Source organism: Tursiops truncatus, chromosome 6 (assembly GCF_011762595.2).
Source record: "Tursiops truncatus isolate mTurTru1 chromosome 6, mTurTru1.mat.Y, whole genome shotgun sequence".
NCBI classification, from domain to species: Eukaryota; Metazoa; Chordata; class Mammalia; order Artiodactyla; family Delphinidae; genus Tursiops; species Tursiops truncatus.
Genome location: NC_047039.1, coordinates 73,944,569 through 73,957,136, shown reverse-complemented (window position 1 = coordinate 73,957,136; position 12,568 = coordinate 73,944,569).

Genomic DNA, 12,568 nt, shown 5'->3' with positions numbered 1-12,568 from the left:
ACGTTGCATGACAATTTTGTTTTCAAAAGCCCCACTACCCTATTTGTGAAAGCAAACTTCAGTTCTCCACCTTACAATGACATAAGAGATGCACTCATTCAGACAAGAAAATTTGGGAAATACAGTAAAATTATAACATCCTTTGTCCCTGGGAAGCTCTTACCACTGGGAAAACAAATTGGTTTTGCCACGAGGTTTGGCCTGGAGAAGGAAAAGAAAGACTCCTGGACTGCCCCTCCCTGACTGTTCACGCCTCCTGCCAGAGCACACTCAATGTTTTCATTCCATAACTCAGTGGCCAAGGCATTCGTGGTGCCTGTCTCACTTATATTCTCTGATCTTGACGGCCATTTTCACAGCCTGAAAGACTGAAGACTGAGAAGGTAATCGGGAGATGCCACACCACCAGACAAGGACAGTACGCTGGCAGGGCGAACCCCCATCAAGCCACATAATCCCTCCCTTGTTCAGGCAGCAATTACTGCTCATGGTTTCCCAAATCCGGGTTGCTCCCTTTGTGGGGAGAGGCCAGCATGCCTGATGTTTTCTGTCCAGGTCTTCTGAGTACCGGAAACTTTTCTATCATTAACGCACACACACGTTTTCAGTGTATCAAAGGGGGCCATAATTATCTGACCAGGATCTGTCCCATTTGGGGACTCTACCAGCCCTTTCTGAAGGCTCTGAACCTGTTTCTAAGTCTTCTTTGCCTTTCCATAAACTTCTGTTCTTGGTTAAACATCCAGATTTCACCCATCTAGCCAATGTGCACTGAACTCCTACTGTGTATAAGTCATATGCCAGTTATCATATATTCTTCACTGGACCATGCAATTAGCGACAGCCGCACTAGCACGGCTGCCCGCTCCACCCTGCCACGGTCAACAACAAAGGCTTAAATACATAAAGAACATTTCTGAAACTCTGTCCTGAAGCTTAGTTTTTAATTTTCTGCAAGCACTACAGAGAAAATTGAATTGAGCTGTTAAATCACGTTTCTGTATCCAGCCATTCACTTCCTAGAACCTCCTTTTTCTCCCAGAGACACAACTGACAATCAGAAATGAAAACACCATTTCTGCCCCCAAGCTGGTCCGTTTTCTTCCTTGAACTTCAGCAACAAGAGGTCCATTTGCATCCAGAATGGGAGTATCTTTCATTCTCCCATTAATCGGGACTGAGCCATTCCAAAGGCTGCTTAAACCTTGGCAGATTTCCCACACAGCAGCCCTAGGGATCTGTGTAAAGTGTAAGTTACAAGATCATGTCACTGGTCCCTCTCTCTTTCTTAAAAGAAATCCGTATTTCTTACTTGGAATGATAAGGCCTTTACCCTCTCGAAAACTACCTCTCCTGTTTAGTCTCTTCCACATCTCCATCACATAGTTTTCTACCACTATCACTATCTGAAATGATTTTATTAATTTGTGTAATTGGCTCCCCTTAGGATGGGCAAGCTCCTTGAGGGCAGTGAGCACGTCTGCCTCATTGTCATTTGTTTAGTGCCTAGCAGAGCGCCAGGCTCATAGTAGGCACTCGGTAAGTACTGTTTATGAGTTACTTTATTAAAGAACAGATGCCTGGCTCTCCTTCATGTTTTATCAACACACTTGGGGCAGGGAGACAGCATCCTCCATTTCAGGGATTCCTGTTCTTTCCACTGGCAAGGCCCCAATAACCACTTTCCTGGTCACCCTCCTGGAACCGGTCATGGCCATCATTATCCCTGTATGCCTTTTTAGAAACCAACGCGCCCATCGAACTCGTGTGCATCATAGAGCTTTGTGACTCACCACGAAAGTGTGGCCAGGTTCGACCCAAGTTATGGCTGCTGCAATATATCTGGTTTACTGTGTGGGGTTGTTTTTCCTTTCAAGACACAAGATCCTCCATCTAAATACAAGCCAAGAAAACACCTTCACCTTCCTTTTCTCCAATAACCACAAAATACAGAACTGAACTTTTATGGATTTTTTTTTTAATGTTACCAGATCTGAGGTCTTTCCCAGTTCTTACCTAACAGCTCAATGTGTGACCAATAACTAAGAATTCTTTAATGCATTCTTTTCATCTATGAGTTCCTTAAGGATTAACTTGTAACTATGGTTAATTAACTTTAAAGTCAAAAGAACTTATTTTCTGGGGAAAGAGCAGAGTTAAATTTCCCAGATAGGCTTGCCTGAAAGATGGGGTCAAAAAGGCAACATAAAGAATGAACTAGGGGCTTCCCTGGTGGCGCAGTGGTTGAGAGTCCGCCTGCCGATGCAGGGGACACGGGTTCGTGCCCCAGTCCGGGAAGATCCCACGTGCCGCGGAGCAGCTGGGCCCGTGAGCCATGGCCGCTGAGCCTGCGCGTCCGGAGCCTGTGCTCCGCAACGGGAGAGGCCACAACAGTGAGAGGCCCGCTTACCGCAAAAAAAAAAGAATGAACTAGAGTGAGGGGTGGTAGCAGCTGTCATTACAGTCCGAGTTGCTCCTCTAAGTGTGGGGCAGCTCGGCATCCCGTTCTTCCAATCAAGAGTGACAAACAGATGGGGACAAACAGATGGGGGGCAAATGTACAAGCCCTAAGGCATCAGCTTGTCCACACCTCCACTATGAACTGGCCTGAACATTTTTGGCCAGGGAGGAAAATGCCCTTGGAAGGGGAAGTAACCGCAAAAAGACAGATTTCTCTTGTCACTGCCCCCGTCACAGCTGGACCTGGCAGTCTGCTTCATTACACGGAATTGCAGAGGATTCACAGACTCTCAAAGACGTGTTTGCTCTTGTTCCTTTCACTAAAAGTCATGGTGAGGTCTCAATCCAGCAAATAAACAGAAGTACAAAATCCAGTTTGTCACGGGGGATGGGAGGGCATGAGAGTGAGATAAAAGCTCTGGAATCTGTCACTGAGACAGGGAAGAAAAAAACAAAGGCAGCTGTAGAACACATGTGCCGATCCAGATCCGTGTTTTCTTCTTACTGATACCCCAGGATGTGCAATTCATTACCACTGTGAACTAAAGGGCAAGGCGAACTGGCTGAGAACACCGGTACATCTTGTGCCCGGGAGAAGACACAGGCAGTGCGATTTCAGCGCCTTTTCAGAGGCATGGATGGAATATTTCAGAAGGCTGTGTTGCCTTTGTTATTAAGAAGCTGTAGACCATCAAAGGAGGCAGTGAAAGGCTGTGTTCCCGCAGGGTCTCACCCTCCTTTCTATGCAATGCCTCAACAGGCTCGTTTATTCCCATCTTCTTCATTTCCCTCTAGCTGATACCAAGGACCCCAAGATGATCAGCTCCCAAGTTAATGCACATTTACAGCCAGGGAGTATCTTCCTTGCACTGAATTGGGAATGAGGAGTGGGGAGGGAGGAAGGTGATTTAAGTTGCTCTTTTGCTGGGAGGGAGGGAGGGAGGGGAGTAATTCCTGCTTCTGTCAGCAGCTTGCTGAGTCCCACCATCATTCCTACCCCCCTTTATTTTATTTATTTCTTTACGGCCTATCTGATAATGCTATAACCATTTCCTGTTGTATCCTGGCTGAGGACGCTTTCTCCAGGCCCAAGAGCAAATCAATAAAAGTAAACCATAGCGATTCATAAAAATAAAATTGTCATCATTATTGTTCAATTATTGCTGTGTCTGTGGAAAGAATCTCAAGACCTGAAGGTTTCTCGGCTAATATTTATAATCTGCGTTGAATGGTGCTAATGAATGAGTGGGTGTGCATTAGGCTGAAATGCAATGGTGTTTGATTTATACCGAGTCCAGGTCTGATTGCTAATGTTAAATCCATTAAAGTGTCTCCTAGATCTACCTTAATGTACTCCCCTGCATATAATAGAGCTTAAACATACCCGTTTACTTAGCTTTTCATTATTGGTTGAATATTTGTCTTTATTACATTATCCCCATGATAAATTTGACTTACGATAGTTTAAAAAACAGCACTTCGGGAAAGCTGGGCTTTTAAGAAGCTACAGAAGTAACTCCAGATTCCCCAGCCTTCCCACAGATAAAAAAAGCAGACTATCCCAAATAATTATTTTTAAACGTTCAAACTGTGAAATCCGAGCATGTCCCAGATCACAAAATCCAGACACTCGGGGGGGAAAAAGAAATATTTTATCCTGGAAAGAAAATAACAAACAGAGGCATGAAAGCTATCTGCCTAAGCTGCCACCTTTGGAGGGCCTCCGGGGTGGAAAGCTTTTTGTATTTCTTTAAAACGCTTCTCCCCGAAGGAATCCATAAAGCATGCGTGTAAATAGGAACAACAGGTTAAAAACACTTCGGCATAATCATCAAGAGTCCTCTCTGAGGTCAACCATTTCACAAGGATTCTGTAAAGGACGGTGAGGATGAAATACATCTGCTGCCTACACCCCCCTGCTTTCATCTACAAGAGTTTTCCATTCGCAGCAGAGGCAGTCCCAGGCGGCAAGCGCCAAGTCAATTTGGGGTGTATTTCTGATGCCTCCCCCCTTCGGTGGTTTACTGGCTTTATTTGAAAGCTTGGCTTCCTGCTGAGTCTGTGTTTGGTGATGTGTGTCTGGATTAGGATGAGGCACAGACTTCCTGTTTATTTCTGACGACACTGCCGCTACGTCCACCCTCAGTACTCCAATCCACCCTCTTACAGCAGACCCAAGACAGAGGTGGGCACACGGCATGGAGAACAAACCCCGAGGCTCTGGATTAGATGAGGCGAATAGATAGGTGAAATAAATAAATCCCACCAATAAAGCAGCTAAACACGAACTGCAAAGTAACAGGAAGATGATTCCCTAAACACCTCCATGGTTACTTAGTTCCCACCCAGGGTGTGGACAAGATGCGCCAAACAACAGGTACTGCGTACACTCATGCTGGGCAGAATGGGAAATATAGACAATAGGCCATATAGCTCCTTCCCTCAGACAGTTTATAGTTCTGTTTCACTTTGTTGAAGAAAATGAGAAACATATTTACTAACTTGAATAACCAGGAAAAACTAAGCAATATAAAATCTCAACTACTGCCATCCTTGTGCAATTGACTCGGTATACAACAGGCTGGTCCTTGCAGGGGTTTTTAGAGAGCAAGATGGACACAAGATGGACTGTGAGGGAGAGGCTGTGTGGGAGATGAAGTGAGTGAGCTATAGCAGTAGAGAGACATGTGCACGGGAGCAGCAGAGCATAACATATTTCCACTTAAATTAGGCAGAATCATATTTTAAAACTGAAACACAAATAGATGCATGGACAAATGAAATTACTAAAATCCAAGTATTTATCACACATTTTCATTGAACCTGTACCTTTAGTACCACTAACTCTAAATACTGACATATTTGGGGTTTACATAAACAGACCTAATCCTGGCTTGGATCTCCAGTCATCTCTATTTTTGATGGCTTCAGATTTCAGGATGAAATTTTTATACTACTTACTCTAAGACAAATGCTAAAATTAAGCTTTATTAAAATGCAAAGGTAGGATTTAGATAGATATGTAGATATAAATTTAAGGTCCCTAGATTCATTTGTTTAGCATTGTTTCATGAGGTACTAGGTAAGAATGGAAAAAGAGTAACTGACGCTTACAATATGTGTTGCCAAGGAGTTGCCACGTTATCTATCTGGCAGCTGAAACTCAAGAAAGAAACACTTTCCCCATCATAAAACTTAGCTATAGAACAGAAAGGTCCTTCTTAGAAGGATGTATAGCCAAAAGGATTGTTTTAAAAACTCTGCACTGTCATTTGAAATAATGCTACAGACCCTCTTTCCATAGAAGATCCATGGGGAGGGTTCTCCTCTGTAACAGGAATAAATTCATTTTGATCCTTCCACCACCTTTCATTCCATTTTTCTTGTGTCTAATGGTGGCACAGATTTGGAAGTCGATTGACTGGATTAATGATGCAATGAATGTCCAAACAAATACAGGACAAAGTATACACAAAACAAGTACACATCTTGAATTAGAAATGCACACAGGCAGAAAAGGAAGGGAGCAACAATGGTCTGACTTACAGTCAAAACTTTTACCAATGAAACAGATCCCTGAGCTTAAAGGACTATTGGACATAATGACCCCAGCATTCCCTCCAATCTCTGACGTCCTGTGATTCTCTGACTACTGGGAGAAGGAAGGACAGGGATTCTTGGCAAGGTCAGGAAAACTGAGGGAATCGTAGACAGGGACTAATATTCGTTAAGCACCTACTATTTATCACAGAAGATGGTAAGCATTTACACACAATAACTAATTGCATCTTTCCAACATTCCTATTATGCCCATTTTACCGATGAGTAAAACAAGGCTCAGAGAGGTTACTTAACAAACATGTGGTTACACAGCTACTAGGTGGCCAAGAAAGGATTTAGCCTAGGTCAATATAACCAGTGTTGATATGCACAATATTTACCAGCCAGTATGGCATGGATATGGGTGAATCAGAGCAGATGCAGCAACCAGTCAGAAGAGATGCCATTTATGAACAACCAGCACAGGACCTGCAGGAATCAACACAGGTTTAACTCCGCACCCAGGTTCTTCCTCTTAAAGTCAAACTTGAATTCAGTCCTGAAACTGTTGCTTTGCCTCTAAATGAGTATTCTCATTTATTTATTCAGGTATGTTTTTGGTAATTTAAACACTTTAGGTAGACATCCATCAATCCACTTAAGTACCTCTTATTTTAAGAGAAGGTGGTTTTAATATAGTAAAACAAGAAAAAAAAAGTCCCTATAACATTTTATCTGCACTGGAGTACACAGGATATGTTTCAGTTATCACTAGCAAATAGTCAAATCATCATTCATTTTCTCCCAGCGCTAATACAAAGTTAATCTGAAAAACATCAAAATAAATCATTTGTTTTAAAATGTAGGGTATGTATATGCCTTGCAAAAGTGAAACCTGCATTTTTTTCTAAATTATAAGGTAATATCAAATCAAGACAAATCTACTAAGTTAGTTTAAACTTATCTCAATGGAATGTGATCCTGAAAATCTTACTTATCACTCAAAAATATAGCAACATGGAGAGAACCTACAGAGACTGACTGGCCTTTTCAGAGTCAGCATTCACCTATAACGTCAAAGATATTAATAGACACATGACAGATAGACAGAAAAACATTTTTATTTATCATGTGAAGACATCATTTCTATCATCAGACCTTTCCAAAAACTATACAGTGAACTTGCATTCACTATGTAACTCAAGTTAATCCTTGACATTGAAATTTACCACCTCGGAATGGCTGTTGGCATGGAATGTAGCTGTGGAAAAATAAATAAATAAAAGTTTTCTTTTCAGAAGATGCATGCCTTAGGACATAAATGCCTTGTAGGGAGGAAATGAAAAACTGGCAGACAAAACCTTTTTTTTTTTTTTAATTATAGCAATTGCAATAACCCCTGTGTTCTCCAGCAAAATCTGAAAAAGAGATTCTTCTTAATCAAGAGTTCTGGACTTCTTATGTAATCTACATCATTTTCCAAAGATAAATGGATTCTTGACTGAATAGGCCATAAACAAAACCTCTAGAGAAGTGTTAAATATTCCAGAAGTTTCTTCAAAGGGCATTATAACAAATATCCTGTCCTTCATGCCAGTGGGCTTCAGTGGCCATATGAGTTTGGTCAAGACACTTCTCCTGTGTGTCTCAATTTTCATCTAAAACAGGAGTATTATCTCCTGCTACCAGTATCTAGTGCTCACTGTAAGGATAAAAGGAACACATGTGTTTGCCTATCTCCAGCTGTGATACTCAAAATATTTAGCATCTGGTGTGACTTGGGCACTGAATACCAACACTACTTATCCTCTACCTCACTCAAGGCAATTGACAAAAGAAACACAATGCTCTCCCCGCAAAAAGTCATTTGTGAGTTAAAGAATTTAGGGCAAAGAAAACGTAAAGGTCAACCCTAAAATGAAGAGCACCAAATCTGGGGAGACGCTGCACACAACAGCCCTAACAAGGGGGCCTCTGAGAGACAGTAAGTTGACCCTCGACACAGCAGATTCTCGATTTCTCAGTTATGCAATCTGTCAGCCTCTACTACCGTGATATTTGGGGTTTTCTCCAAGTATTCTGTGAGAAGGAAGAAAAGTAAAGAAACATTTCTTTTATGTCTACTGTTCCCAGTATAACCGTCATCCCTATATAAACGTTATCTCATATAATCCTCCCCTCAATGCCAATGTAGATGAATCATTATCCACATTTTACGGACCACCAGAAACAGAGGTTCCACGGGGATAACTCTTAGAGCAACCCAAGTTGAAGCCTCAAATGTTTATCTGGTTTACTGCCATAGCCACGAATTCAGATGAATGAAGTGAGAACAAATACCCTTAAATAATGATTTAACAAAGAAGCCTGGACCCTGCTACAGAAATACGTCAGTGTCCCCAGCAGACACAGATGCGGGGGGCCATCTTTATGGTGATAATACAGTAAGCCATCAAAGAAAGCTGGATATGGACACAAGAGATATTTCTACTATAAAAGCTGTATTATTGACCCCAGAGAAATAGTTTCAATTAAAAAAGTTGTCAGATATTTTAATTCATTTAAAATTCATGTTATACCTTGCACCATACAATAGTTCATTCACCACATGGTTAGGGAACGCTGATTTTGCATTGAACATCATGAGAGATATTGAGAAACATAAAGGCAAACAAAATGTAGTCTCTACCCTGAAGGACCCTGCATCATTTTAATAATTATATATCTAAGTCTAACAGATAATATGTTAATCGTTATATTTTTAGTTTGCACTTGGGCCATGATTTGTCATTAAAAATAGGCTTTTGATTAGTCTAATAAAGACTGTAGAATCAGGTCTCTGAAAAACATGAGAAATAGATATTTGCTGAAAACTATTACATTCCTAGCCCTGGGTTAGGCATTATGGAGCTTGTAAACCACTGAACAAATGCAGAATATAAGCCTCCCACCATCTCCCCTTATAATTAGGCTGAGTCAGCTACTAGGACAGTTGAGTTCGCAAGACTAAACTACTTGGCACCGACACTCAAATCGGAACACCATGGGTGGTTATATTTTGACATCACAGCTAACTCTATCTAACCAACAAAGCCACTCCCCCACTACAGACAAAAGCTCTCAGTCTAACTCCCACGGAGCTTCCTTCCTCAACTCTCCCTCTGTCCATCGCTAAGCCTCAGCACCCTCCCAACTATCCTGTTACCTCCAACTTGACTCAACAACCTCTCCTTTTTGAAAATTCATGGCATCCACCCATTCTACCATCCCCTTCCTTTTTTACAGTTAGTTGCTGCCTGGCCATCCTTCCTTCCCCACTTCAGCATCTGGATCACAGTTTGTGTCTCAGTCCGTCTCCTGCCATCATCATGATCAAATTCATCATCCAAGTTCAAGCTACTTTGTCACTCCATAGTAGCCACACCTACCCTTGACCATCCTGCCTTTCTGCTTCTTCTCTCCGTAATCTCCTCCTAGGAACTCATTCATTTCCATGGCTTCAATTATTTTATTACAACTAAAGATACCCAAATCTCTATCTTTACCCTCAGATAGTCCCCAGAGCCCTAGATACACATTTCCATCTGTTGGACAGGTATGTTGGTAGATGACTTGCTATGTGCAAGTTAGTTCATCATCCTTCCTCAACAAACACCCCAGCACAGTTCTTTCCCTTCTTCTATCTCTCATAGCCCCAGTATTCTCTCCTTCTCAGGGGTTCAGATGACTGGCTTCACTTCAGCTCCTTGTGCCCACATCCAGTATGCCCACATCCGGTATGTTTCCAGGTCCTACAGACTCACCCCCAAGAAATGCTTGTCTTTACTTCCTTGCTGCTGTCATTCATTGATGTCTTCTTAACAGCAATGATAACATCATGTCATCTTTGTGTTTGTCTCAAGACATAAAACACTGCGGATGATGAACATCCATCGCTTAAATTCGATTCTACAATACGCTTTTTCACTTACCGTCAGGTATGGACCCAAGTTCAGGGTCCATGCTTACAAAATTGAAGGAAAATTCTTTTAATATTATGGGTACAAATTTAGATACAGCAGGACCTTGGAAGGAGCCTATACAATGAAGGGTCCTGAACATTAAGATTCATTGGCTTCCCTGTAATGCATACTTTACTTCATAAATACAGATACAACTTCTAATGGAGGCATATTGTAATTTTTAACTAACATTTTCTATTAAAGTGATATATTGTGTAATCAATGGCATCTTAGAATCAAAATTTCTATCTCTTGCTGGGCTTCTGTAATAGTCTTCTAAAGCTTTAATCTCATACTGCTCCAAACTTAACTTCATACAACATTGGGGCTTACCTTCCTAGTGCAGAGCTTCTAGCATGTCACGCTCCATTCAAACACTTCCCGCAACCTATGGATCTGACTACAAATCTCACCATCTGGCCTTCAAAGCCCATTATTATTAAAAACCGGAAGGATGGTAGTTTTGAGATGTTAGCTTTGAGATGTTTCCTCTGTCCCTCCCTCCAGTGAGTCAAGTCAATGTTTATTACTTTAGGAGAAGATGTGGCAGATATAAAGCAGAAAGAGCCCAACAATACACTCCTGGCCATACCTTCCAAAAGCTTGAGTTCTCAGACAAATGCGGAGGGTTCTGGGTGTAGTAAAAATATTGGGAAGAAATAGAATTTGAAAAGAGAAGTCTTTCCCCAGCTTTGAGGAAAATAGAGGAGAAAGAGATTTGGGTGCCAGAGAGAAATATTCTGAGTTCTGTTTTCCATACAGAGAGATCTCCACATCTCCAAAAACGTTTGAGAGGCCCAAGAACAGAGAGGATCTGCACTCTATCTCAGAACCCTAAGGAAAGAGGAAAATCGCAAAAACGTCCTGCTAAACTGAGACATGCAGCAGCCTTGTTGAGATCCCCATAGCACGCGGAAGTACAGAAGTAGCAAGTGGACCACGGGCTCTAAAGCAACAGCCTGTATGAATGGCTGATGGAAGACCAAGATGGGCCCTGCAAAGTCTTGACCACAACCAACCTCTGGGGCTTTGCCACAATTCTGGGCAAAAGTGGTGGGGGGCTGGGAGGACACTGGGAATCGACTGAGATAAGTTTTTTGCCATGCCAGAGTAATACCAATTATACTGAACTTCAGAAAAATGAAGAACTGTATGTTTCTTACACACTTGAGTATGCACTGAGATTCATAGCCATTCAAGTACTGATCCAGCCCTAAGATTCTAGCTACTCCTTTGCTGGAATTAAGGCCTTAATTCCAGCAAGTCATTTCAGAGCTGGCCTCCCTAGATGCCTCCATGTTCAACCTGCACAGGCACCCAGTTGCTTTCCTTTCAAAATACCTACATCTGAAAACACGGTCTGGTTAGCCTCTCTTTACTGGGAAGATGTACATCAGAGCAGTCTAGCACCTTGCCAAGAGGGCTCTTCTTTGCAAAATTCAGAGATCTGTGGGTCCCCCTAAACCACAAATCTGAAAAGCAGGAAAGGCTGACCAGCAAATAATTCTGCTAAGAAAACAGCAGCCCATTCTAGGTCAGATTTGGGTGACAGATGTGCTTACTTTCATTGCATAACCACCAATAAATAATCCTTGTGGTAATGCCCAGAAATGACTACCTTGTATAAATGTCACCCTCCTAGATTTGTACGGCACAAAAGGGGAGATTCATTAATAAGGGCAAATTAGACACAGAGGACAACCCAACAGGGAGAGATAAATGAGAAAGCAATGCCAGGCGATCTACCGCACATGAGTTACGAAGAAGAACAGGCACTTGGTTTTGAAAATATAATTTCCCTACTTATTTTTTCTCTGTTTCGCAAAATGTACCAAAGCACACTTCAGCCATAGTCCCATGTCACTAACAGAAGAAGGAAGAGTGTACGAAAGTGATGGTAATCAGGCCGGACTTTGCTTTTATCTTCATGCCTTTCATCCAAGGATCTTTCTGCCCTTAAATAATAATTGATTAAATTTCACAACATCCCTACCGAAGGTATCTTCTGATGGGCCCAGATAGAAGCAGAGAGAAGTGGAGTGGATCGGATCACCCAGGGTCAGGCCACAGGGCTCTAACAGAGTCAGAAAAAAACCAAGAGAATCACCTCCCCCATCACCACTTATCATCACCGGGAAATAGCCTGTCTCCTCATGATTGTTGGCCAGCTGACCCCCATTTTTGGAGTTAGCTATGTTTTTCATTTAATTATCCTCAGGACATCCGCCTTTGACAGCTGTTCTTCTGAGGTGGTGACTAGAGAATTGTCAAAACGCTTGCCCATAGCCTCCAAAGAGTGTCACCTCCCAGGATCACTGCGGAGAGCCTCCAGGTAGAACATATCAAGTACAGTTCAGTAAATAGGGGGCTGCTGCCGAAGTACCTTCATGCTGACTAATTAATCTCTAATAATTAGCATTCAGATGTAACAAGTGTAACATTTAAGGGCCATAACAAGAGAAAGAAAATCTGCTCTTTAGAAATGTGCTCAAGAGTTTGATTGCCTTTTTGAAGATAAATAATGGCACACATCCATCCAGGCACAAAAACTGGAGTAAGTAATTTAC